General features: G+C 34.9%; 1 protein-coding gene across 1 annotated transcript in view; it reads right to left on the reverse strand.

Annotated features, from left to right (window-relative positions):
- Nucleotides 1-26,696, reverse strand: part of NOL4 (nucleolar protein 4) — a 521,978-nt gene that overhangs the window by 396,191 nt on the left and 99,091 nt on the right. The window lies entirely within an intron of this gene.

A 26,696-nucleotide genomic window follows, 5' to 3' on the forward strand; every position in this document is an offset into this window, starting at 1 on the left:
TATTTGTCACTTTGAAACCTCAAAGTTCTGAACATCATTATGCATTCAGATGCTTAACAGTCTATTAATAACTCTTCCAAGGAACAGAAATTTGTAAAGGAAGCAAATGGCCAACTCAATCAGCAACTTGATTAACATATAGCATGGTAACTTTTCAAAATAAAATAGAAAAACAAAGTTAAAGCAGAAATGTACAGCTCTTATGGATAGAGCAATTTGGGACAACATACTAAGTGTCACAAATCTGATCTTATTAGTTGACCTCCATCTGTAGACTCTTCTCCCAAATAATTTTGAAAATAGTATTATCTTCAGTATGCTATAGCTATCCTTTGATTCAGAAAATAAATGCTTTTGAGAGATTTAAAATAGCTGTCTTTACTAAGACACCGAAAAACATCTCTTCCTTTCTATTTGTAAGCTGTAGTATCAGTATCTTTATTCCATTTTGTAACTTAAAAAAGATTAGAAATTTAATGATTGTTGTTCAGCCCAAATTAACTGATATTTATGTCTGGTAATATCATTAAATATGATGCACTCTGCAGAAGTTAATTTCTGTAAATACTTAAACATGCAAACAAAGAACAAGTTCGATTTGACAATACAATGGATTTGTTGAATTTCTCTTTACTTCCTACCTTTAACATCTCTGTACAAGCAAGTCAATGGCACAGCCAGTTCTTACATTCTGACAGCCACATATGGATTCATTCAACATTCATCCACCCAACATTTTCATCTAGCTGTTATAACTATGGTAAAGTCCAAAGTTAACAGTCTGGTGTTCGTGTCCCTTGTATGAGAGAAGAAAATACATTTCTTTTCTGGCCCCAAATATTGCTTTATTTCCCACTAGCCATATGGCTTATCTTTTCTTCCAAAATATATGTCTTAAAACAGTAATCCACATATTCATCTTCAACTCAGTGGACAGTACTATTGTAGAATTTCTACATTATTTTTGGAATAGTTATTTTGTCATAGGAAATAAAAGCTCTTTTGGAAAAAGGGAGCAATCCACTTCTGCCCGATTCCCATTATACTTTTCCACATTTCCAGTTTTTACTCTGATTCCTATTGAGTAAACCAATTAATATCATAACCATCATCATCTGACCTTTATATCTTATTTATAATACATTATTAATCACTCTAGGACACTTGTTTAACGTGCCGAATAAAAGTGACAAGAAAAGACACAAGGATTTCTTGGCTAAAACCACACACTCTATAAATAGTTTTCACAGGGGAGACGTCTGAGTTCAAACATCAGAATCTGTAAAATAGCTGTAACACTGTTAAAATACTGTCCTTTGGAAAAGCAGAATCTGAAGGAATAGCTACCCTTAGTTTCCCTGGGACTATACTAATAGGCACTGAAAAGCAAGGCAGAAAAAAAGTTTCAGACTTTTCTTTTATCTCTTCAAATGAACATCCCCCAAGTTTTTAGAAAACTCTTTAATTAGGTTTCTTGATCAAAAAGCAGTGTAACCATTTAGAGTTTCCAAAATTTTAAGTTCTTTTTATAGTTTATATTAAGTTTGGAAATGAAAGTAAACTTTTACAAAATGAAGTGTTCAACTTATATGCGAAAATGCTTCTTTGGCAATTGAATTTAAACTCTCCATTTTGGTCATCCTGGTAGCCTGGAAAAGCAAAGCACCAGCTTGGGAGTGACACAATTCCATTTATTAATTGTGATTTTTAGCTTGAGCTAATCTTCAGGGCAAAGTTTTATACATTTGCACATGACATCCAAGTTGCTTAACATATCATAAGCATAATTTATTAAGAACAGCCTCACTAGGTATAATTACGTGACTAACCAATCAAACCTATGAGTCATTTTAGCTATTAATTTGTAATTCAGTGTGATAATTGGAACAAACCCCCACATACAACGCGAAGATAGAGCAGCTCCACGAGGATCAATAGTAAAGAATGGTTTACAAAGATAGCTCTGTTTCTGAGTGTATTTATGTGCACATGTGTTTCTGTAGAACAAATATACATGAATTTTGAAACAGCAGTATTCTTTGAAATCTCAAGATTTGTTTGACTTAAGTAAAATCATCTGAGCACCCCTTTTTGCTAGAGTATTAAATTACTAATCCCAAGTAAAATGAACTGATGTCATGCCATACTTTTTAAAATTATTCCAAAATATTCATATGACCATTATTTTCTAAAATAGCAGGAAACTATGTCACTTATAAGTATCAGTCAGTCAATTAATAAATATATAGTGATATTGGCTCACTTTCCTATTAATACCCATCAAGGTAAAGTTATAATTTGATGTATATACTTTAAAAATGTGGATTTCTGCTTCTAGTGCTATGGCTCACTAGCAACCTAGAGAACCTTCTTCAAGAAAGCAACTCAGAGATGCATAATGGATAACTTTGATTGCATGACTATGTTCACAGGATGTGTGGAAAGCATCTCACTCTTCCCTGGCCCTTAAAAAAGAGCCTATTGAAAACCAGTCAACACACCCAAGAGGCTAGATTATTTTATGAGTAAACAAAAAATGTTCAATCAAAAAATTGAACATTACAGTAGGAAGACTGAGCATGAAATCAGTAGCACAGTGCTAGAGCTGTGTTTAAAACTTCTGTATTGGGGATCCCTGGGTGGCGCAGCGGTTTGGCGCCTGCCTTTGGCCCAGGGCGCGATCCTGGAGACCCGGGATCGAATCCCACGTCGGGCTCCCGGTGCATGGAACCTGCTTCTCCCTCTGCCTGTGTCTCTGCCTCTCTCTCTCTCTCTGTGACTATCATAAAAAAAATAATAATAAAAAATAAATAAATAAAACTTCTGTATTAAGCCAGAGACATTTGTTGAAGGGTGTGTCTTGCCACCTAACTTGGTAAAAGTAAATATAAATTCTCCGCAGAAAAAACATCTACAATTTGAGTAATCAGGTTTATCTCAGATTAAGATTAACCAGATGTGAGCATATAATTAGATATGTCCACATACAAGAAGAGCAACTTTCATCTTCAAAAGTCATCATAGGCATACTTGGGTGGCTCAGTCAGTTAAGTGACTTAACTCTTGGTTTTGATTCAGGTCATGATCTCATGGGCCATGGGATTGAGCCCCGCATTGGGCTCCATGCTTGGTGGGGAGTCTGCTTAATGATTCTCTTCCTCTGCTCCTCCCTCTGCGTGCATACTATCCCTGCAAAATAAATAAACCTTTCAAAAAAATAAAAGCCAGCATAAGTAACAACAACAAAACTAAGCTTTCAAAGATTTTATCTGGAAACAAATAAATTAAATCTATGATAGTAGAAGTCAGGATAGTGGTAACTGATTACAGTGACTGGTAGAAGACACTAGGTGGTTTTTTAAAATGCTAGTAACATTGATTCCTAATCTTTGTAGTAATTACACAGGTAGTCCACTTATGAAAAATTCATTGAATTATAAACTTGCTATTAGTAGACTCTTCCTCGTGTATGTTAATATTCAATTAAGAACTGTACTTTTAAAAAGCAATAAACATGCAAACTCTGTAGAGCAATGGCTAACAATATTTTTTAAAGTACATTTGATATGCTAAGAGAGGAGATAAAATGAAACCATAGAAAATGCTTAATTAAAACCAGAGAAAAAAAAGAAAAAAAATTGACACAACAAACTTTGAAAAGTAAGCTATAAACATGATAGATATTAATCCAATGGTATCAGTATAATCACTTTAAATGTGAATGGTCTAAACATGCCAATTAAGAGAGATTGTCAGAGTGGATCACAAAATAAAACCCAACTGTATATTGTCTACAAGAAACTGAGTTTAAATATAAGTATTCACACACTGATTAAAAGTAAAAATGAAAATAGATAAAACATGTTAACATAATCAAAAGAAAGCTGACCTACTAAGTTAATTTTGAACAAGCAGACTTCAGAACAATAAAAGTCAGGGGTAAAGAGGAGCACATATAATGATAAAGTGGTCAATTCTCCAGTTATACATAACCTTTAATGCACATACACCTAACATCAGGATATGTCAGGCAAAAACTGATAGAATTGTAAAGAGAAATAAAGAAACCTGCTGTTGTAGTTGAGACTTCAACATCTCTTTGCCAGTATTGACAGATAAAGCAAGCATAAACTCAATGAAGATACAGATGGCCTGTAGAGCATTATCAATCAACCTGACCTAAGTAAGATTTATAGAATAAAATCAACAACAGCAGAATGCACATTCTTCTTAAGCTCACATGGAATGGTTATCAAGGTATACCACCTTCTAGGCCAAACAACAAAACTTACAAATTTATAAGACTAGAAATTATACAAAGTACGTCTCCTCAAACCACATGAAATTAATTAGAAGTCAATTACAGAAAGATAACTGGAAAACTCTCAAGTTTTGGAGATTAAAAAAAACATATATAAATAATACATGAGTTAAAGAAAAATTCTCGAAGAATTTAAAAGGTATTTTTAATACTTTGATAATCATATCTTATCAAAATTTGCAGGATGCAGCAAAAGCAGTGCATAGAGGGGAATTTATAACATTGAATACATATAGTAGACAGAAAAATCTAAAATCAGTAACCACTTTCCCCCTTAGAAAACAACAACAAATTAAGCAAAAACAAGAGGAAAGGCTATAATACACAATTAGAGCAAAGATCAATGAAATTGAAAATAGGGAAACAATAGAGAAAATAAACAAATCCAAACACTGGTCCTTTGGAAAATGAAATAAAAGCAATTAACCTTTAGGAGACTAACCAAGAAATATAAAAGGCACAAATTATCAAATTCAGATATGAAGGAGAGGTTATTATAGTTATCACATGGACATTAATAGGATAATAAAGGAATACTATAAACAATCATATGCCCACACATTTGATAACTTAATTAGAATGAATCACTTCTTGAAAGACAAAAACTACCAAGACTCATACAAAGAAACATAGATTATCTAAAGAGACCTATTTCTATTAAAGAAATTGATAATAACCTTCCAAAAGAGAAAGTATCAGCCCCAGATGGTTTCACTGGTGAACTCTGCCTATTGAAGGAAGAAGTGGTCCCAACTCTAAATCTCTTCTTAGAACTAGAAGCAGAGGAAACAGTTCCTAACTCTGGTAGAAGGCCATTACTACATCAATACCCAAACTAGATAAAGGCATCTCAGAAAAAGAAAAACTAGTGACAAATATCTGATGAACTTGGATATAAATATCCCCAAGGAGATGTTAGTAAATTAATACAACAATATGTAAAAGAATTTACACTGCAAACATATCGGGTTTACTCCAAATAAGGAAGGCTGTTTCTACATTTCAAAATCAATGATTGTTATCCACCACATGAAGAGATCGAAGAAGAAAAACCATATGACCACATTAATTGACACAGATAAAACCCAACTCCCATTCATAATAAAAACTCCCAGGTAATTCAGAATAAATAAAACTTTTTCTGCTTCATAAAGAACATCTACAAGAACTTTAAAGCCAACATCATACTTAATGGTGAAAAATTAGACACTTTTCCCCTTAAGTTTTAGGATAAGAGAAGAATGCCCTGTCTCACTACTCCTATATGACGTTGTATTATAAGTCTAATCTAATGCAGTAAGATTTTTTCTTTTTTTTTAATTTTTATTTATTTATGATAGTCACACACAGAGAGAGAGAGAAAGAGAGAGGCAGAGATATAGGCAGAGGGAGAAGCAGGTTCCATGCACCAGGAGCCCGATGTGGGATTCGATCCTGGGTCTCCAGGATCTGGCCCTGGGCCAAAGGCAGGCGCTAAACCGCTGTGCCACCCAGGGATCCCATAAGATTTTTTTCAAAGGAAAAAATATAAGGTACACGATTGGGAAGGAAGAAATAAAACTATCTTTTCCACAGATAGGAGATTATCTATGTTGAAAACTTTAGTTAATCTACCAAGTCCAACGTCCTGGAACAAATAAACAATTATATACAAGACTGCTAGATACAGGTTCAAAGATACCAAGCCAATTGCTCCTATAAAGTGGCAATGAACACTTTTAATTTGAAAATTTAAAAATACCATTTAGAATAGCACCAAAAAGCTATTAAACACTTAGGTGTAGGGCAACCCAGGTGGCTCAGCGGTTTAGTGCCACCTTCAGTCCAGGGTGTGATCCTATAGACCCGGGATCGAGTTCCACATCAGGCTCCTTGCATGGAGCCTGCTTCTCCCTCTGCCTGTGTCTCTGCCTCCCTCTCTCTCTCTCTCTCTCTGTCTCTCATGAATACATAAAATATTTTTTAAAAAACCCACTTAGGTGTAAATCTTACAAAATATATACAGGATTGATACGCAGAAAAGTACAATATTCTGAGTTAATTTTATAGAAATTTAAAAATTGATTGTAAAATTTATATAGAAAGACAAAAGACCTAGAATACCCAAGAGTATGGTAAAGAAGGACAAGGTGTAGGAAACACAAGATCCAATCTCAATGCTCATTTTAAAGCCACGGTAATAAGACAGCATGGTATTGGCTAAAGAATTGACATATGGATCAATAAAGCAGTATACAGACCCTAAAAATGCACCAAAGAAATTATACTGACAGAAAGAGCAATTCAATGGAGAAAAGATATTCTTGTCAATAAATGGAGCTGGAACAGTTGGACATTCATACACAAGAAAAAAAAAGAACCTAGACACAGAATTTACACTTCACTTAAAAATTAACTCAAAAAAAATCCTTCAACTTTATATAAAATCTAAAACTATAAACCCTCTAGAAAAAAATATAGGGAATATATGAGCTTCAGTTTGGCAATGAGTTTTTTAGAATTTAGATATAATACAAAAGCACAATCCATGAAAGAAAAATGTAATTTGGACTTTACTAAAAATAAAAATTTCTACTCTATGAAAAACACTTAAAAGACTGAAAAGACAAGCCACAGACGGGGAGAAAAGATCTGCAAAACACGTATCTGATAAAGGACTTGCCTCCAAAATACACAAAAAATTCTTAAAACTCAAAAATAAGAAAACAAACAATCCAATTAAAAACAGACCAAAAATCTCACCATATATGTCACCCAAGAAGAAGATAATACACATATGAAACACCATTTGTCATAAGTGAATTGTAAATTGACATACAATAAGATATCACTACACACCTATTAGAATGGCTAAATGAGAAAATCTGACACCACTAATTGCTGGGGAGGATGCAGAGAAACAGGAATTTTCATTTATTGCTGGTGGGATTGCAAAATGGCACAATCACTTTGAAAGACAGTTTGACAGTTTCTTACAAAGCAAAGCATAGGTTTGCCATACAATTCAGCTATTACACCCTTAGGCTTCTACTCAACTGATCTGAAAATCTATGTCTATGTAAAAAACTATTTGTAAAAGTTTACACCAGTTCAAAAACTGGAAACAACAAAGAGCCCCCTCAATAAGTGATAATATACCTAATAGGGTAAATAAACTGTGGTACATCCATACAATGGATTTTGATTCAAATACAAAACAAATGAACTTTCAATTTATAAATTAACATCTGTATAATTGAATATTGTTCAGAAATAAAAATGAAAGGCATAGGGACGTCTGGGTGGCTGAGTGGTTGAACATCTGCCTTTGGCTTAGCGCATGATCCTGGGTCCTGGGATCAAGTCCCACACCAGGCTCCCTGCAAGAAGCCTGCTTCTCCCTTGCCTATGTCTGTCTCTGCCTCTTTCTCTGTGTCTCTCATGAGTAAATAAAAAGAAAATGAAAGGCATAAATCTTGAATACATATTGCTAAGAGAAAGCCTGAAAAACTCATTTAGTGCCTCTTCCTAATTGTATGACATTCTAGAACTGACAAAACTATGAGACAGTAAAAAGAACAGTAGTCTCCTGGCATTTGGGGTGGGGTTAGTTTGAATAAGAACAGGAGGTTTTCTAGGTTGGGAAAACTATTCACTATGATAGTATAATAGTGGATACAAGGGGCACCTGGGTGGCTTGGTGGTTGACTGCCTTTGGCTCAGGTTGTGATGCCGGGGTCCTGGGATCAAGTCCCACATCTCCCTCTGCTTATGTCTTTGCCTCTCTCTGTGTGTCTTTCATGAATAAATAAATATTTTTTTAAAAAATAGTGGATACACAACACTATACATTTGTTCAGAACTCATAGAACTTTACCAAAGAATGAACCTTAACGTACACAAATTTTAAAACATTTCAGAAATCAAGGGATCACAGGATGAAATGCAGATGACAACAAAACAATCTATATTACAAAAGTATGAATACAAGTTCACTGAAGGAGAAAGAGATACTTATCTAAGTTACCTTGGAAATGAGTGGATTCTATGAAACTAAAGGAAAAAAACATTTATCCATCTAATAAACAAATTGAAGGTAAGGGTTAATAATTCTGATACCTCTGTACCTGTATATTTGAACAATTAAGTAAACAAACAATTACAATTAAATTAACAATTAAGTCAGGTGGTTGGAGCCAAATGACTCACTGTTGGAGTGGGTGTTTACAAATAAGCAAGGGGAGATGGCTAAAATGACCTATAAAGATAAGTTGAAATAGAATTGACATCAATATGAACTCATGTTTAACCTAATATATATGTTTGCAATATGGGAATATTTATTTATGTGTATATATACATGTTAGTATATACACTTATATATTTCCTTGCTTTACTATCTGAGAAGCCCTAGAATATCAACACCCCAGTAGCAATGAGCATACCCAATATCCACATGCTGATTTTTTAATGCCTTTTTAAAAATGGAAGGAAACAGGGCTTCTTGGAGAAATGGTTAATTATTAGACCGGGGCAGGAAATATAAACTATAAGCCTGGAGTACCTTGTGATATCAAAAAGTAAGTGAAAAAACAAAAAATTAAAATAAAACAGAACAAAGATGATCATATCAAGGGATACAGGAGCTAATTGCAAGAGCCCCTACTGGCCAAAGCTGTAAAATTTGACCAACCAGTAAAGTGCTTTGGCCACTAAAATGCTCTGTGCCTTGTGAATGAATGAATAAACTAAGGGCATCTTCTAAATTACCTCCATCACTTCACTTGTCAATAAACGGCAGGTCTCTTACGGATAGAAGAACATAACTTTCTTTCCAGTGTTCATCATCATTACAATAGATTTATTTAAAAGCAAATTCTGTTGATATTGTCTTTGGACACCATAAGAATATTAGAATCACACAAACACCTGACAATACTGAAGACACATAAAAATGAAAAAAAAGTAAAAATCATTTAGCCAAACTAAACATAAAACCAATATTCTATGTCTATGACCTATTCTAAAATGGCTCTCTTAGGATAAAGGAAGGTTATTCTAAAGTGCCATGATGCAAGATGAATGCCTGAGTCAGACTCAAACTATCTCTCCAGATTTTAGGCTGGCTATTTGTCCTGCAGCCTCAATTCTGTGATGGGTTATTGATTTTCAGTTTGTCCAGGTTTTTCTTGTAAGAACAGGAAGAAAGATTTCCATTTACCGTATCAGACCTTGTCCCAGTCCATATGGGCAGGTATAAGAGAATACTATAGACTGGGTGGCTTATAAAAAGCAAACCTTTATTTCTTATACTTGTAGAGGCTAAGAAGTCCAAGATCAAGGTTCCAGCATAGTCACACTCTCATGAGTTCACAACCAGCAACTTCTTGCTGTGTCCTTACATGGTAGAAGAGCCTAGGGAGCTCTCTAAAGCCTCTTTTATAAGACACTCATCCCATTCATGAAGGTTCCAGTCTCATGACTCCCAAAGGCCCCACCTACTAATACCATGATATTGGGCATTAGAATTCTAGGTCACCATGAAAACAGTTTGTAGTTCTGCAGTATTTATATTTTAGATAGGCAACTGGGTTCAAATGGAGTTAAAAGGAACCTTTTTATATTTAACCATATACACTAGAAATAATAGTGATGTGGTGATACATTAATTCTACACTTTGAACTATTATCTAGACCAGGTGTTTGTCAAAGTCTGGTCCCAGGACTGGTGGTATCAGCCTCACCTGAAAACTTGTTAGAAATGCAAATTCATGGGGTGCCTGGGTGGCTCATTTGGTTGAGCATATAGGACTCTTGGTTTCCACTCAGGTCATGATCTCAGGGTCATGGGATGGGCTAGGCCTCCAGCTATACTCTGGGTGTGGATTCTCCTTAAGATTCTCTCCCTCTGCCCCTCCTCTTGCATGCATGCTTTCTCTCTCTCTCTCTCTCTCTCTCATACCACACACACACACACACACACACACACACATAAATAAATCTTTAAAAAATGCAAATTTTTTGCCCCCATCTGAGACTCAGGAAAGTGGATCCAAAAATCTTCATTTTAACGAGCCTTACACATGCTTCTGGTGTTATCTCAAGTTTGAAAACTATAGATCAACAGTAAATTACAACTGCAGTTGTAACTGGAATACAGTTATAATTTTCTAATAAAATTGTCTGTTAGCTTCATACCTGTTGTAAAAAGAAAATGTTACTCAGTCATTGTTAATGATTCTATTACTCTGGAGGTTATCTCAAGCAGTCACAAAATAAGATCCTAAAATCATAGAAGGTTTGGATGTGTGAAAATAGAATGACAAATTTAATAAAACATTATAAAATTTATTACCAATTTTTAGACTTTTCATCTTGAAACAATTTCATACTTGCAAGAGTACAATTTCAACTTTTCTCCAGCCACCCCAATGGTTAACACTTCACATAAACATAATGCATAATACAATAATAATAACCAGAAAATTGAGAAATTGAAAATACTATTATGCAAACCTTATTCAAGTTTCACTAATTGTCACATTAATGTCCTATTTCAAATCCAAGATTTAACCAGGATTATACATTGCATTTAGTTGCCATGTCTCTTTAATCACCTCTAATCGCCTCTAATTTAGGCAGTTCTTTGTTTTTCATACCCTTGAAACTTCCATGTAAGTCAGCCAGATATTTTGTAATGTGCCTTCAATTTAGACAATTTTGTCTGATATTTTTTAAAAGATTTTATTTATTTATTTATTTATTTATTTATTTATTTATTTATTTGAGAGAGAGAGAGAACAGAGGGAGAGGGAGAGGGAGAGGGAGAAAAGCAGACTCCCCACTGAGCAGAGAGCCCGATCCCAGGACCCCAAGATCACAACCTGAGCCAAAGGCAAGACGCTTAACTGGCTGAGCCACCCAGGTGCCCCCGTCTGATATTTTCTTGTGATTAAATTTGAGTTATGCTTTTTGACAAGACTACTACTGAAATGGTATTATGCCTTCTCAGCACATCATATCAATGTTATTCTTGGTGCTATCTTTATCACTTGGTTAAGATGATGCGTTCCAGGTTTATCCATGTCAAATTACTATTCTTTTCCCTTGAAAATTAATAGGTATCTAATGGGACAAGTATTTCGAAATTATTAAAATATTATTTTTCTCATTATACTTTGCCTATTAATTTTAGGATCCCCTGATGATTCTTGCCTGCAACAATTATTACCAAAGTAGTCACCAAATAGTCATTTTTTAAAATTCCATTAATTGCAACTCTTATTAATTACACTTATTAATTGCAATTCTACTATACTTATAAATTGCAATTCTATAATTAAAGGGAGGTAAAGAGCTAGCCTTTAACTCCCTTTAATTTTGTATTCAGTTAATTTTGTATTCAGTTTTGTATTTATTTATATTAGTATAAGCTCATGAAAATTTATTTTACCCTATGGGTTATGCTCCACCACCACCATTATTTATATTGTTGCTCAAATTGTCCTAAGGCAGCCTCTGGTAACTTCAAGTTGGCTCCAGTATCTTTCCAACATGCTGTCATTATTTTATGAGAACTTGCTTACTTTTTGATACTGCTTCTTATTCTAGGATCATCGTGTACTTTCTCCATCCCAACTCTGTTATCACTCATTTCTTCAAAAAGCATTAGTTCATTTTACTAAAGAATAATACTTGGGGGATGGGGATTAAAGAATATACTTATCATGATGAAAAAAGTAGATAAAATCATTTTTTAATTAATATTTAGAAGCTAAGATCTAGGCATGAGATGTGCTTATTGCTATTAAGTTGTTCTTGCTCCTTGGCCTGACTTATAACTATTTCCCATAAAAAAAAAAAAAAGAAATCTGGCTCACATTGTCCACATTATGTTTATTTTTTCTCGGTTCCAGAAAACACATAGAATTGCTAACACAAACCTCTGTCGAAAAATAAATTACACTCTAAAGTACGTGTGTGCCATGCATTTGAACAAATGTATTGTGAAGTCCTTCATGTTTTTCACTTAGTTATATATTTCTGGAATTTTGTATTGTTATTTAACATATAGGAGAGCATCTTTAGGTCCAGAAGCCCCCAAGCAGGTCTCAAATTTTCCACTTGTAGCACCTAATTATATAAAATTATATCAATTTTCAACTATATAAAACTATGCTTCTTACATATTTCATATTATTAAAGATTTCTTTATTTTTCTATTTTTTTCTCTCATTTTCATTTAGAGAACACATTGCAATAAGGTGTAGTAAGTACCAAAGGGCAGGGATTTTTTTTTCTTTTTCTACTGTAGCCCTAGCATCTGGAACAGAATTTGACATATACTAGGCACTCATTAAAAATGTCTTGACTAGAGTATTCAAAGAATTATACATACATTTCTACAATGGGAATTTTGCCAAAATTGCCAAAATTGAGTTGTTGTTGTTTGACAATCACCACTAGGGGACGGTATAAAACATTTGTACCTTAACTACCAAACAAATGTTTAAAGTTGGCCCATGAAAGCAAGGTTAGGGATGTCACTATACGTAATATACATAGGATCCCTGGGTGGCGCAGCGGTTTGACGCCTGCCTTTGGCCCAGGGCGCGATCCTGGAGACCCGGGATCGAATCCCACATCGGGCTCCCGGTGCATGGAGCCTGCTTCTCCCTCTGCCTGTGTCTCTGCCTCTCTCTCTCTCTCTCTCTCTCTCTCTGTGACTATCATAAATAAATAAAAATTAAAAAAAAAATACATAGCTTGACTTACGAAAAACCTGGCGGTATTTATATAAGAAAAGGATTAAATGTACAAACCTACTAAGTGCTCATCTGTGATAACAGAATGAACATTTTAGGAAGAGTAGCTCTGTTAGGAAAAAATGAACCGGGCCTTAGAGAGCGTTGTCTTTAGTATTGATGGATAGGAGATGTGTAGCAGGAAAAGGAGAGAGTGAAGTGGAAGCTGATGAAGCCACAGGAACAGTATCAAGGTGTGCATCACCAAGGATGATTTGAAGAATCTTACGTTAAAGTTAAATCATTGCCAAGTTGAGCAGTGAAGCAACATGTAGGGAATGTTGGTAGTGTTTTGTCTCTGTTAAGAGAAGAAGCTCAGATGAGTGCTTATCTGATGTCACAAAGCTATTCTAATTCCAGAATCCATGCTTTTTCTCACTACTTAAACTGCCTTCTTGCTCCTAAATTCTTCGTGAAGAAAATTTGAATTTAAAATAGTGCCTAAAATTGCTCCAATATTGAGCTTTTAAAAATTCCTAGGAAAACAAGACCAGTAGCTGATTTTGTCTTAATCTAAAATTACTTGTGAAGTTATTTTTAAGAATTTTGACTGCTTTATAATTACATGAATTATAATACATGAGTTTCATTTTCACCTCTTAATAAATAAGAGCTCTTAGAGCTGGTCACTGTTTCAATGAGAAATTTAAAACATGAGGGTGAAATTAAAACATTCTTTCACCTCAAAGCGTTTCTTCTTCAGTGAAAACACAGAATCTATTTGAATAGTGTGTTTAGAACTCTGCTTTCCAGATATTCCTAGAGAAAAGAGATGATTTCACTGGCATTTTAATGGCTTTCCTTTGAAGGTTTCAAATGCATTGTAGAATCTGCTGAATTATTTTAAAAAAAAAGAAGTAATAAGATATATAAAATATATTATTTAGATATATTGTGCTCCATTAGTCTCTTTGAGAGTAAAATTAATTGTTTTAAGGAAGTCAATCTCTCACAAATTAATTATGACTTTAATTAAACATCTCTAAGAATCAAAAACCAACTGTCAGGCAAGATTTGAAGTAGAAATTACCAAAATTTCATTATTTTATGTCCTTTATAATCAAACCTCAATGTGATTGTGTTTGTGTTAACTAAGCTTTTTAATAACCATTAAAGTCATTTGCCTATTTCTGAAATGATCATGTACTTGGAATTTAAAATATTTGAAATTTATGCTTTTAGCAAAGAACTTAGTGTTTTCATCTCATGACAGCTATAACCATGTAGTAGAATAATACCTAAAGACACAAATTATTAGGAAAATTTCTAAATATAACTTTAAATTAATCTTTCCCATTATTCTTCCATTAATTGTACTTTTAATAATTACACATCCCTTAGTAGGAAATTGAGGAAAAAAAGATGGCAAAGACTTTTATGTGAAAAAATATTCCAAAGTAGAATAAAATATTATTTGTTTATAATAAAAAGACTTAAATCTCTGGCTACATAAATATAAGAACATGAAATATTATGTAATTTTAAATAATATGTAAAAAGAATAACATAAATACTAACAAATGAAATGTGATAAATACATGGAAACAGTGGTTGAAAGATTGATGTTAATTATATTAATTATAGGGCAGCCCTGGTGGCCTAGCGGTTTAGTGCTGCCTTCAGCCCGGGGTGTGATCCTGGAGACCCGGGATGTAGTCCTACGTCAGTCTCCCTGCATGGAGCCTGCTTCTCCCTCTGCCTGTGCCTCTGCCTCTCTCTGTGTCTATCATGAATAAATAAATAAAATCTTTTTTTTAATTATATTAATCATTATATTAATCATAATTATATTAATCATAAACACATGCTTTGACATGTACTCTATAACACAGTTATAACATTTCAATAAACTAGAGTCTAAATTATGGAAGCATTAACTTGGTTTTCTTAAAAGATAAGTTTATATACTGGATTTTGACAATTTATTTTCTGAAGGACACAGCAAATTACTTAAAATAATTGGATGAATTACAAAACTATAGATCATTTATTGATAACAATTAAAAATGAAAGTATATTTGCCTATAATGTGCTATGCCTTTTTTTTAATGTGCTATACCTAAAGTAAACAGAAAAACCATCCATAGTACTGAATGACTAAAAAGTCTGGATTACAAAAATTTCCAAAGCTTTAATTTGCTATAATCAATATTTAGAATAAAGAATTTTTCAAATCTGCCATGTGTATATATGTATTTGTAGCTCTATATGTGTGTATGTGTGTGTATATATATATATTTGTATATATGTTTGTATATATATACACATATTCTGAACCATTGAAAGTAAGCTGCAGGCATCATGACACTTTATCATTAAATATTTATGCAGGCATCTTCTAAGAAGAAGAAGAAGTTGCTTCTACATTTTTGTAGAAAATGATGGTTCATTTTAAGTGTCAACTTGCCTGGCTGCAATATCCAGATATTTGGTCAAACATTCTGAATGTTTCTATGAAGGTGTTTTTGGATGAGTTACATTAAAATCATTAAACTTTGATGGGTGAAATTGGTGAAGAGGGTCGAAAGGGAAAAAGAAAAAAAAAGTTCTAAGAGCAGTGGAGATAAAGCATAGAATGAATTAAACAATGTAAGTTTCAGAAACACCACATAATAAAACAAACACAAAATTTGCTGGAAAGTTTTTAAGTGATGTCAACAGGATATGTGCCCTAGTGGCAAGGCGGTGTCTCTAAGGGCCTTGCTAAGCCAGGCTCAGTCTGTGGGGTTCAACTAGCTGTGTCCCATCTTCCTTCCATATTCTCTGCTCTTTTTCTGGGGAATGCATTATTGGGAATAAACCAATAGTAGTAATCTTCATAATAATGTCTACAAAGTAGGGGAAACTATATTTGTATCTTGCAAATTGATCAGTGCTTCATTTTGCTAAAAGTTATGTCAGTAAGAATACCAAAACAAGCATGTTGAACTTTTGCTCTTCAAAAATGTAGCTCTTTAAACTTGGCACTAATATGATTTCTCTCTCCTTATTCTTAAGGCATTTTATATATTTTGCTCTCAGTGTCAGTAAAAATTTTTTAAAAACCCACCCCAAAACAAAAAAACAACACCCAACGTATCTTTCTGTGATACCCTGCATTTTCAACAGGTCTTGTTGATACTCAGTGCCCACAGGCATGATGCATGTCTGTGTGTGTGCATGCATGTCCATGTGTATGTGTGCATGTATTTGATGGCTGCAAGGCATATATTTGGAATCAGGTTCCTACATCGCACGGCCTGTCTTCCAATAATAATGATAGTGTCTTAGTCTGTTTGGGCTGCTATCACAAAGTACCAAAGACTCAGTGACTTATAAGCAGCAGTAATGTAAGTCTCATGGTTTTGGAACCTGAAAGTCTGAAATCAGTATGCCAGCATGCCTGGATGAGAGCTGTCTTCTGGGTCTGGGACAGCAGATTGCTGTCTTCAGACTGTTACATGAGGGAAAGACAGTAATAGAGCTCTCCCGAGACCCTTTTATAAGGATACTAATCCCATTCATGAGAGCTCCACCTACGGTTTATAACCCACATCATCTCCCAAAGTTTCTCCCATCCTTCTATCATTAAAAAAAAAAAAAAGAATTTCAAATAGAGATCACCCTCCATAATGTGGGTGGGCCTCACCCCATCAGTTGAAGGCCTGAATAGAACAAAAGGCTGGCCTCCTTAAACAAGAATTCTGCCAGGAGAGGTATTTAAACTTGAACTGTAACCCTAGTTCTTCCTGGTTTGCCAGAAGACTGCCCCTGGACTCAAACTGCAACTCTTTTCTGAGTCTCCAGTCTGCTTTTATGCTCACTATGTACCCACAATAGCATGAACCCTCTCTTTTTTAGAGATAGAGAAACACAGTGACCAGAGGGAGGGACAGAAAGAGGGAGAGAGAGAATCCCAAGTAGGACCCAACACAAGGTTCAATCCCACAACCCTGGGATAATGACCTGAGCTGAAATCAAGAGTTGGATGCTTAACCAACTGAGCCACCCAGGCGCCCTGGCATGAACCAATTTCTTTCTTTTTTTTAAATTTTATTTATTCATGAGAGAGGTAGAGACATAGGCAGAGGGAAAAGCAGTCTCCTGGCAGGGAGTTCAATGTGGGACTCGATCCCCAGACCCCAGGATCATGTCCTGAGCCAAAGGCAGATAGATGCTCAACCACTGAGCCACCCAGGTGTCCCCAATTTCTTAAAATAAATAGCTTTCTCTATGTATACACATCTTTTTCTCTGTAGAACTCTTAATACAAAAATCATTTTCATATTTTAAAAATTTCACATTTTCAAATTTCGAGATTTCCCAATATACATATATGTTAATTTAATTAATTTATATATTCATAAATTTAATTAATTTATAATTTATTAATTTATTTAATTAACTTATAATTTATTAATTTATAAATTTAATTAATATATATAAATATATATATTTCTCCAAAATATAATTTTAGCCCTTTTTTTTGAACTTTGATTCAGAGTTCATGCTTCTTACTTTGCTTTTTCCTATGTCATCTGACATTTTGAAGAGACTTAGCCAACAGAAACAAGGTCCCACATTTTGGGATCTTTATGTTTTTCCTTGCTGCCATTGTTCTTGTTTTTCTAAGCCTGTGTGTTTCCAACGATCAGGAGGTTAGATGTTAAGCTTGATTTGACTCAGGTGTAGCACTTTGGGCAAGAATACTTCGTAGGCCCTGCAGTACTTCATTAGGAGCTATATCATGTCACATGATCCACCATCAGTGAGACTTCATTACATGGTAACTCCCAGATCTCTCCATGGTAAAAGTATTTTTTTCCCTGCCTCATGAAATACCCAGTGATATTTGGGTGAGGGTGGGGTGATACTTTGGTTTCAGTGCATATCCTGTTTTTCAACAATATTTCCTCTAATGATTTTATGCTCTAGTGATGATTCCTTTCTGAATTATTTGGCTCAACGTTACAAAATGGGCATTTTTTAATTCCATCATTCCCTCTTCTTTTTTAATTGGTTGTTTTCAACTTCCATTTAAAAAAGGAGAGTGTGTCATCTCATTACCAGAGGGTTGAACATACTTCCTCAAAGACTTATGCTAAATGCTTAACTTTCCCTTTAATTACTAATTTTGAGGATAAGGGATATAATAATCTCTTCATTGGTAGCCTCTCACTGACACCACAATGAATTAATGGATTTTTATATATTCAGTGGTTACAGTCAATTATATTCATTATTCCTTTTGATGCTCAAATTGTTCTGAAACTGATTCCTGGGTCCTTGTGACATGTCTCCATTCTTTGAGAGCTTATTTTCTGACACGACAGGATGCATCAGGCTCACTGTGTACTTTCCCTAAGCCAGCCCTTGAGAAACCATTTCTCCAAAATAATATTTAGAAACCACAATCTGGTCACAGGTGTGCTCACTGGATATTTTTAAAATCATGTTTAAATGCATGGCTGAGCTGACATGTACATGGGTGTTTTTGAAGGCATCTAGACAGGTAAAGCTGACATATAACATGGACTTTAATGAGCCACGGGCACAGAGAACAATCAAAATTACTATTCAGTGAGCACTCAGTAGAAGATGTTAAATTTAAAGCAAACAACTCTCTCCACTCCCTCTTCAGTTGACCTCAAATCAAAACAAAACAACAACAAATTATATATATATATATATATACACATGTATATGTATATGTATATATATAAAATAACAGCATTTGAAAATTAAAAAAGAAAGTGATCAGCATACTAGAAAGTTTGAAGGCATCTCAGGTAATAAATAGGATCAGACTGAAATTAAAAATAGGATGAGGAAGACATAGCCCTTAACAGTAAATAAAAGTTCTGTTCTTCTAAAGATAACCAAGGGTTAGCTCCAGAGTTCAACTCAGTAAAGGCAAAGAGCAAGGACGGACCACTTAATTAAGAGACTTTGTAAAAAAAAAAAAAAAAAAAATACTAAGGTTTAAAAAAAAAAAGCAGGGGGATGGGGAGGCAAAGGAGAAGCAGCTCCACCCAGGAGCCATATGCACTAAGAGCTTTAATCCCATGATAAAGCCCTCTTTAATTTGTCTAATTATGCAAGTCCCAGACAGCTAGACTATTCCATGCTCAATAACCTACAGAGCCATGGCATGTCCTACTCACAGAAACATAGCCCTGCTCCCCATAAAAACACCTCTCATGTTGGAAGGTCTGCCAGAAAAACATAACACACCTACCACTATAAGTCATTCTAATCATTCAATAAGTACAAATCCTATGTCTAAGGATCACCATATATTGGAGGAAAACCAATAGCATCCATGGCAAAAATCAAAATGAATAAACAAAACAATTAACCTTTTAGGAAACAAATAATTTAGAAACAAAAATGTAAACTATCCCAATTAGTTTCCTCAAGGAAGTTTAAGAGAATATTACATCCATAAAACAAAAAGAGACTATTACTAAAACAAACCACCAGAGAATAAGAGTTTGTGAAAATTAAAATTTTAGTTGTGATTACAAAAGAAAACAGTCAATGCACTGACTAAGAGAATAATCAAGCAAGATCAGGCTTAGTATTGGAAAGATTAAGAAATTCTCCATAATATAGAATATATATGTACATTTAACTACTATTACATATAAATTTGTATGTAAATAACTGTTTTTAATATTTGTTTGTTCATTTATTATCTATTTTTGCAACGTGGAGGTTCAATTCCAGAATGCCAATGTTAACCTAACAAACATTCCAGGAGGAGTTCATGATTAATGAAGGAAAAGAAATACTATTGACCATATGGGGGTCAGGGATACCAACACCCCATGTGGTCAAAAATCTGCATGTAACTTTTGACTCCTGAAAAACTTTTTTTTTAAGATTTTATTTATTCATGAGAGACACACAGAGAGAGAGAGAGAGGCAGAGACACAGGCAGAGGGAGAAGCAGGCTCCATACAGGGAGCCTGACGTGGGACTCGATCCTGGGTCTCCAGGATTACACCCTGGACTGAAGGTGGCACTAGACTGCTGAGCCACCCAGGCTGCCCATGACTCCTGAAAAACTTAATTGCTAATAGCCTACTATTAACTGGAAGTTCTATTGATAGCATAAACAGTTGGTGAACACATAATTTGTATATGTACTGTATACTGTATTTTTAAAGTAAGCTAGAAAATGTCATTAAGAAAATCATAAAGGAGAGAAAATACATTTATAATATTGTACTGTACTTAAGGAAAGAAATCCACATAAAAGTGGGCCTGCACAGTTCAAACCCATGTGTTTTGAGGATCAACTATAACCAAAAAAATAATAGAAACATTTTTAATTAAAAGGGCCTATTAGGTGTTCAGCTGGGTACGTAGCAGAAACCTGCATATTGATAATTCTAGTGAAATTTCAGGCTTCAAGGAAAAGAAGAAATCAAGAAATATTTCAGGGAAAAGATAACAATAAAAAAATAATATGTCAAGTAAATGAAATTAAACCTTGTCAGCAAAATTGGATGCTCAAGGGCAGTAGAAAATGCTATCAAATTTGAGTGGAAAAATAATTTTAAATAATAATTCTACATATAGTTAGTCTAAGAATAAAATCTAACAAAGTAAATGCATTTTAAAGACATAAGGACAAAAAAAGTTTACAAATAATCCCTACCTACCATGAATAAATAATGCTTGGAATATTACAAAATAAGGAAAATTGCAAGAGGAATAATACCATAAGACAAGAAAGCATCAGCCTGAGTATGAACTAGAAGGATGGTCCTCAACCCTGTACAAGCATTAGAATCACATCTGAGCTCTTAAAAGTACAACTGTCCAAATGAGAAGATCATCCTGGATTCTGGCAATATTCTATTTCTTGGATTATAAGTACACAGAGGTGTTCACTTTGCAATGTTTAATCACAAAAAGTATGTATGCCTAATTTCCACCTCAGACTTATTTTTATTTTTTATGATTTTTTTAAATTTTTATTTATTTATGATAGTCACACAGAGAGAGAGAGAGAGAGAGGGAGAGACATAGGCAGAGGGAGAAGCAGGCTCCAGGCACCGGGAGCCCGACATGGGATTCGATCCCAGGTCTCCAGGATCACGCCCTGGGCCAAAGGCAGGCGCCAGACCGCTGCGCCACCCAGGGATCCCCCACCTCAGACTTATTAAACCAGAAAATCAAGGGGTTGACTCCAAGTGTGGGCATTTTTTAAAAAAGCTCCTTCGGTTATTGTAATTTGCATCCAAAATGCATTCACTGCCCCCAAAAGAAGCTAAAGTTAAAACAAATTAATATTTCGTGAACCCCTGATAAAGAAGATTAAGTTAATCATGCTCCTTAATTTGTAGCATATTAAAAACCCTCTTGTTTTATTCATTTTTTTAATAGATGTGTTCCTTACTGTCACCTCCTACTCTCATTCTCCATTCTTCCCCAACTATTCTATTGTTTAGTGTTTATCCTTTTGTTTATATGTTTTTCATCAAATATAAATTGTTATGTGTGCTTGCAATTTTAAATGATTTGAAAGATATTTTGTTCAATATCTTATTCTGTTCCTTGAGATACCTACTGTCCAATATGATAAATCAAAAACTAGATTGTTTTAAAATCTATTAATATAAAATGTTTAACACCAAAATGAACTCCAAAACAAAAACTATTTTAAAATATTTAATTTTACTCTTGCACTGTTGGTGGGAATGTGAACTGGTGCAGCCACTCTGGAAAACTGTAAGGAGGTTCCTCAAAGAGTTAAAAACAGAGCTACCCTACAACCTAGCAATTGCACTGCTGGGGATTTACCCCAAAAATACAGACACAATGAAACACCAGAACACCTGCACCCCAATGTTCACAGCAGCAATGTCCACAATAGCCAAACTGTGGAAGGCGCCTCGGTGTCCATTGAAAGATGAATGGATAAAGAAGATGTGGTCTACACATACAATGGAATATTACCCAGCCATTAGAAACGACAAATATGCACCATTTGCTTCCACATGGTTGGACCTGGAGGGTATTATGCTGAGTGAAATAAGTCAATCGGAGAAGGACAAACATTATATAGCCTCATTCATTTGGGAAATAAAAAAATAGTGAAAGGGAATAAAGGGGAAAGGAAAGAAAATGAGTGAAAATATCAGTGAGGGAGACAGAACATGAGAGACACCGAACTCTAGGAAACGAACAAGGAGTAGTGGAAGGGGAGGTGGGTGGGAGGTGGGGGTGACTGGGTGACGGGCACTGAGGGGGCACTTGACAGGATGAGCACTGGGTGTTATGTTATATGTTGGCAAACTGAACTCAAATAAATAAGTAAATAAATTTAATTTTAGATAAAAAACTGATCAAGGAAATAGAGTTTTCATTTTATGAAACATTAATTTTCAAGATGACTTCTTTCTCAGAAGGATCAAATTATTTTAGTTTGGGGGGGCATGTGGTACTATTGTGGCACATTATATGTAAGACATATTTAGTTATTATTCCACTTGTAAAGTTTTGAGTATTATAAAACTTTTGATTTCACATTTCGTCATATTTTGTGTCTAATTTGTATCTTATTTTGGACTAATTCTTATGTATGTTTTTAGCACAGCACAGCATAATTTCAAAGTCCATAGAATGGTCTTAGATTCCTATCTTGAATATGGAAACATTCTTTAGAAGTGATATTTTTTCTCTGATTGCATTGCTTTGCTGAAGAAATTTAGCATTCAACCAACAAATTTGTGATCTCATGAAGATAGTATATTAACAGTTTGAATCTGTCACAGGACAGGTATCATAATTTGATCTGAAATAGCACATATACTTGTGTGTACATACTCCAGTTACATACACACAGAATCATTTAATTGAACATTAAAATAGTAAAACATACGTAAAGCAGGCAAAAAGAATTAAGGATGTAAGAAGATACAAACTCTTTGGGTGTCTATAATATTCTGATCTCTTGTGAGCATATGTGGAAGGACAAAATAAAGTCTTCTATCCACAGATACTGAAAGAGGAAGAGCTTCCACCTGCCTCTGGGAGAGACAGCTGACTACTTAGCCAGAGATTCCTTAGGAGGTGGCCAAAATGGTCAGGCAATGAGCTCCAAGCTGAAGCTCCAACAAAAGGAAAAAGTAATTCATATGGCCATTCCAGTAGAGAGTTTCTTATTGAAATATCTACATAAATGAAAAGTTAGAATTGTCAAGTCCATGCTGTGCTTGGAAGATGATATGGAAGATGAAATAGAGGAAAATGTTTACAATGTAGAACAAAAATGCACATGGACATGTACATAACTGTCTGCAAACACAGGACTTTAAACCAATGGAAATCTGTATATTACTTTTTACCCATTTATTACTGAAAAATTGTTCATTGTTACCATTGGCGAAGAAATTAGAAAGCTGTTCATCTTTTAAAACTGTATTGCTTTTTCAATGGAAAAGTTCATTATCTAATCTATAGTCACAGGACTGTTACAAGGTCACAAATGTACATACATAGACAGAGAAGGCATGATCCATTTAAAAGAGAAACTTGGGGCAACGTTAAATCTGATGACCCTATTACCAAACTATACACCACATCATATGCATATCTTTACAGAGAAAAAAGAATGAAGATAGATATACCCCTACATATTCTTACACTACATTATTTGACTTAATCCATTTAATAACTCTGAAAGAAAAAAAACTCTGAAAGATACGAAGAATGAAGTAGTATAGATATGGTGATATATAGATATTGATACAGTTATAATATAGCCATCCCATAGCCCTGAAAAAGAACTTGCACTAGTTTTGAGTGTTCCATGTCATGGTTCAAGAAACTAAGACAGAAATGAACCAAATGATTTGCTCAAAATCCTACACCTAGAGGCAGCGCGAGACACGGAGCCAGGTTGATACATTCAGTGTCATTCTGCTATGTATTTTATCTCATAACTTCAAATAACCAGAGGTAGTTTCTGTTTTATGTTCATTTACAGAGAAGTGGCTATTTCTCTGCCTTTAAAGCAACACCATCCTAGATAATAATACCCATGCTTGCAGGATAATAGATGCCCATGTCTTAATCCCTAGAACTTGTGAATACGTTAAGGTTATGGGACAAAGGGAATTTAAGGATGTTAATCAGCTGACCTTAAAATAGATCATCTTGCATTATCTGGGATGAGCCCAGGGAAATCACAGAGATCCTTAAAAATGGAAGAAAACAGAAAGAGACAGTCAGAGGAAGCTGTAACTATGGAAGAATGGGGAGAGAGAGAGAGATGCAATATTGTTGGCTTTGAAGAGGATGGAAGGGAGCCCAAGCTAAGGAATGCTCTAGAAGCTGGAAAAAGCAAGGAAATAGATTCTTCCCTAGAAACTCCAGAAATGAACACACCCCTGCCAACACCTTGATTTTAGCCCAATGGGACACATGTTGGACTTTAGCTATAGAACTATAAGATACATTTGTGTTGTTTAAGCTGTTTATGGTAACTTATTCTAGCAATAATAGATAACGTAGATGATAGATAGATGATAGATACTAGATGATAACTTTATATATATATATAAATGTTGTATATGATGTATATATACATTATATATATATATATATATATATATATATATATATATATATAAGCATCTTATTTGCCTATGATAACAAACACCATTTCTAGTTCAAGTCACTGGAGATGGGCAATCCAGCTGCGGCTCCCACCAGTTCTGCTTGGCTCTACTCCATGACTTTTCTCATTTTAGGACCCACTACAAAGAAGTAACTACTATCTGGGTCATGTTCTTCTCAAGTAAAGGTGTCAAACACACACACACACACACACACACACACACACACACACAACCAAAACTATATAAGGACATTTCAAAGATTTCACTCAGATGTGGAATATGTCATACCTGCTCACATTCCACTGGTCAAAGTCAATCACATGACCAAACTAAAAGTAATGGAAATCTGTGGCTTACTTGGCAGAAAGGAAAGGGAAGTGTAATTGATAATTATGTAATACAATGTGTCACAGATATGAAGAATAATGTACTTAAACTATGACATGCAAAGTTTTCCTATTCATCTTTCCTAAGCTAAATTAATCATTCCTGGGGAAGTTAAAGTAAGGTGTTCTGATGACTACTTTCCATAGATGCTCAAAGAGACAGAGTATGGCTGTTCTCAAGGGAAAAAACAGCATGGAAGCATCACTAGCTCCTCACTTTTTCATCTTCAGCTTCAGGATTAAAGTAAACCTATATGATGTAAAAAGACTTATTAAAGCTTTCTTCCTCTCTACATTATTTTCACTCAATATGTATTCACATGCTGGGCACTGTTCTAAATACTGGGAAGATTTTGTTGCAGAGAAGAAGGAAACAAAGGAGAGGGGAGCTTATGAGGTTGATCTGAGGCAATGATACAGAGTAAATTAAATGTAGTTTTACCTTTGAAAATAGCTTCATGTTTTGCATATTTATTTTCCTGGCAGGGCCTCTGCTATTTCCTCCAGCTAATCTCTAATGTCAGGAACTCATGCCACACCATGTCTGTCTTTCCAGGCCCCACCCCACCTAGTCCTCTCTCACCAGCATCCTATGCTCTCATATATCTCATGCCTCTTTCTGCTGTCAAAACCAACCTGTCTTTTGTTCAGTTGTGAGTAATTAGTTGGTCCTTTCTCAAATCCCCTCTCCACCACACTACACACTCATCAGTAGTCACTTCTGGCAGCATGGACTCCTACAGATCCAGACCTATGTAACTCTAAAGGAAGCATGTTTTTGAGAAGGATACTACTTAACCTCCACTAACAAGTTTATCCAATAGACATTTATGAAGCTTGCATTCCATTGGAGGCGGTATGCAAGCAGCAGGGAATACAAAGTTAAAAAAAAAATGCACTTCCAACCCTGGATACCTCACATCCTTAGAGGGGAGACACCTATATAAACAAACACAAAAAATGCTGTTGTGCTGATTCAGAGTTGGTTGGACTTCCAATCCATGCTTTAACCTTGCCGTGTTCTTTTCTGGACATAGGCAGCCACGATCTGCAGGATGTCTGGATGCTCCATTAGCTGGCTTTCTGTTAGATCCAGCCAAAGGCAGGTGCTGGCTAGAGACTAGGAAGCATTTTAAAAAGATAAAAACATTAAATAAAAACTGAGGCATAGAGAATTAATAACTTGCTAAAACACCATCGTTACCAGGTGGCGGACATGCAATTTCAAACCTGGGCTAATCAATAAAGATTCCTCTTTATCAATATCCTATATTGAACACAGTAATCTAATACCACCCATGCCACTTAACAGAGCTGTGAGGAAGTGGAACAAGGAGAGATGATAGATAGGTTCTAAAGAGATGTCCAGACACAGAGAAGATCCGAGAACATGTGGGAAGCAAGAGATAATAGGTCTATATGAGATTTCCTGTGCAGACTCCTAAAATAGTCAAAGAATAAGATAGGGGCACCCAGGTGGCTCAGTGGTTGAGCATCTGCCTTTGGCTCAGATCCTGATCCCCGGGTCCTGGGATTGGGTCCCACATCAGGCTCCCCGCGGGGAGCCTGCTTCTCCCTTTGCCTATGCCTC

Source organism: Canis lupus, chromosome 6 (genome assembly GCF_048164855.1).
Source record: "Canis lupus baileyi chromosome 6, mCanLup2.hap1, whole genome shotgun sequence".
In the NCBI taxonomy this organism is placed as follows: Eukaryota; Metazoa; Chordata; class Mammalia; order Carnivora; family Canidae; genus Canis; species Canis lupus.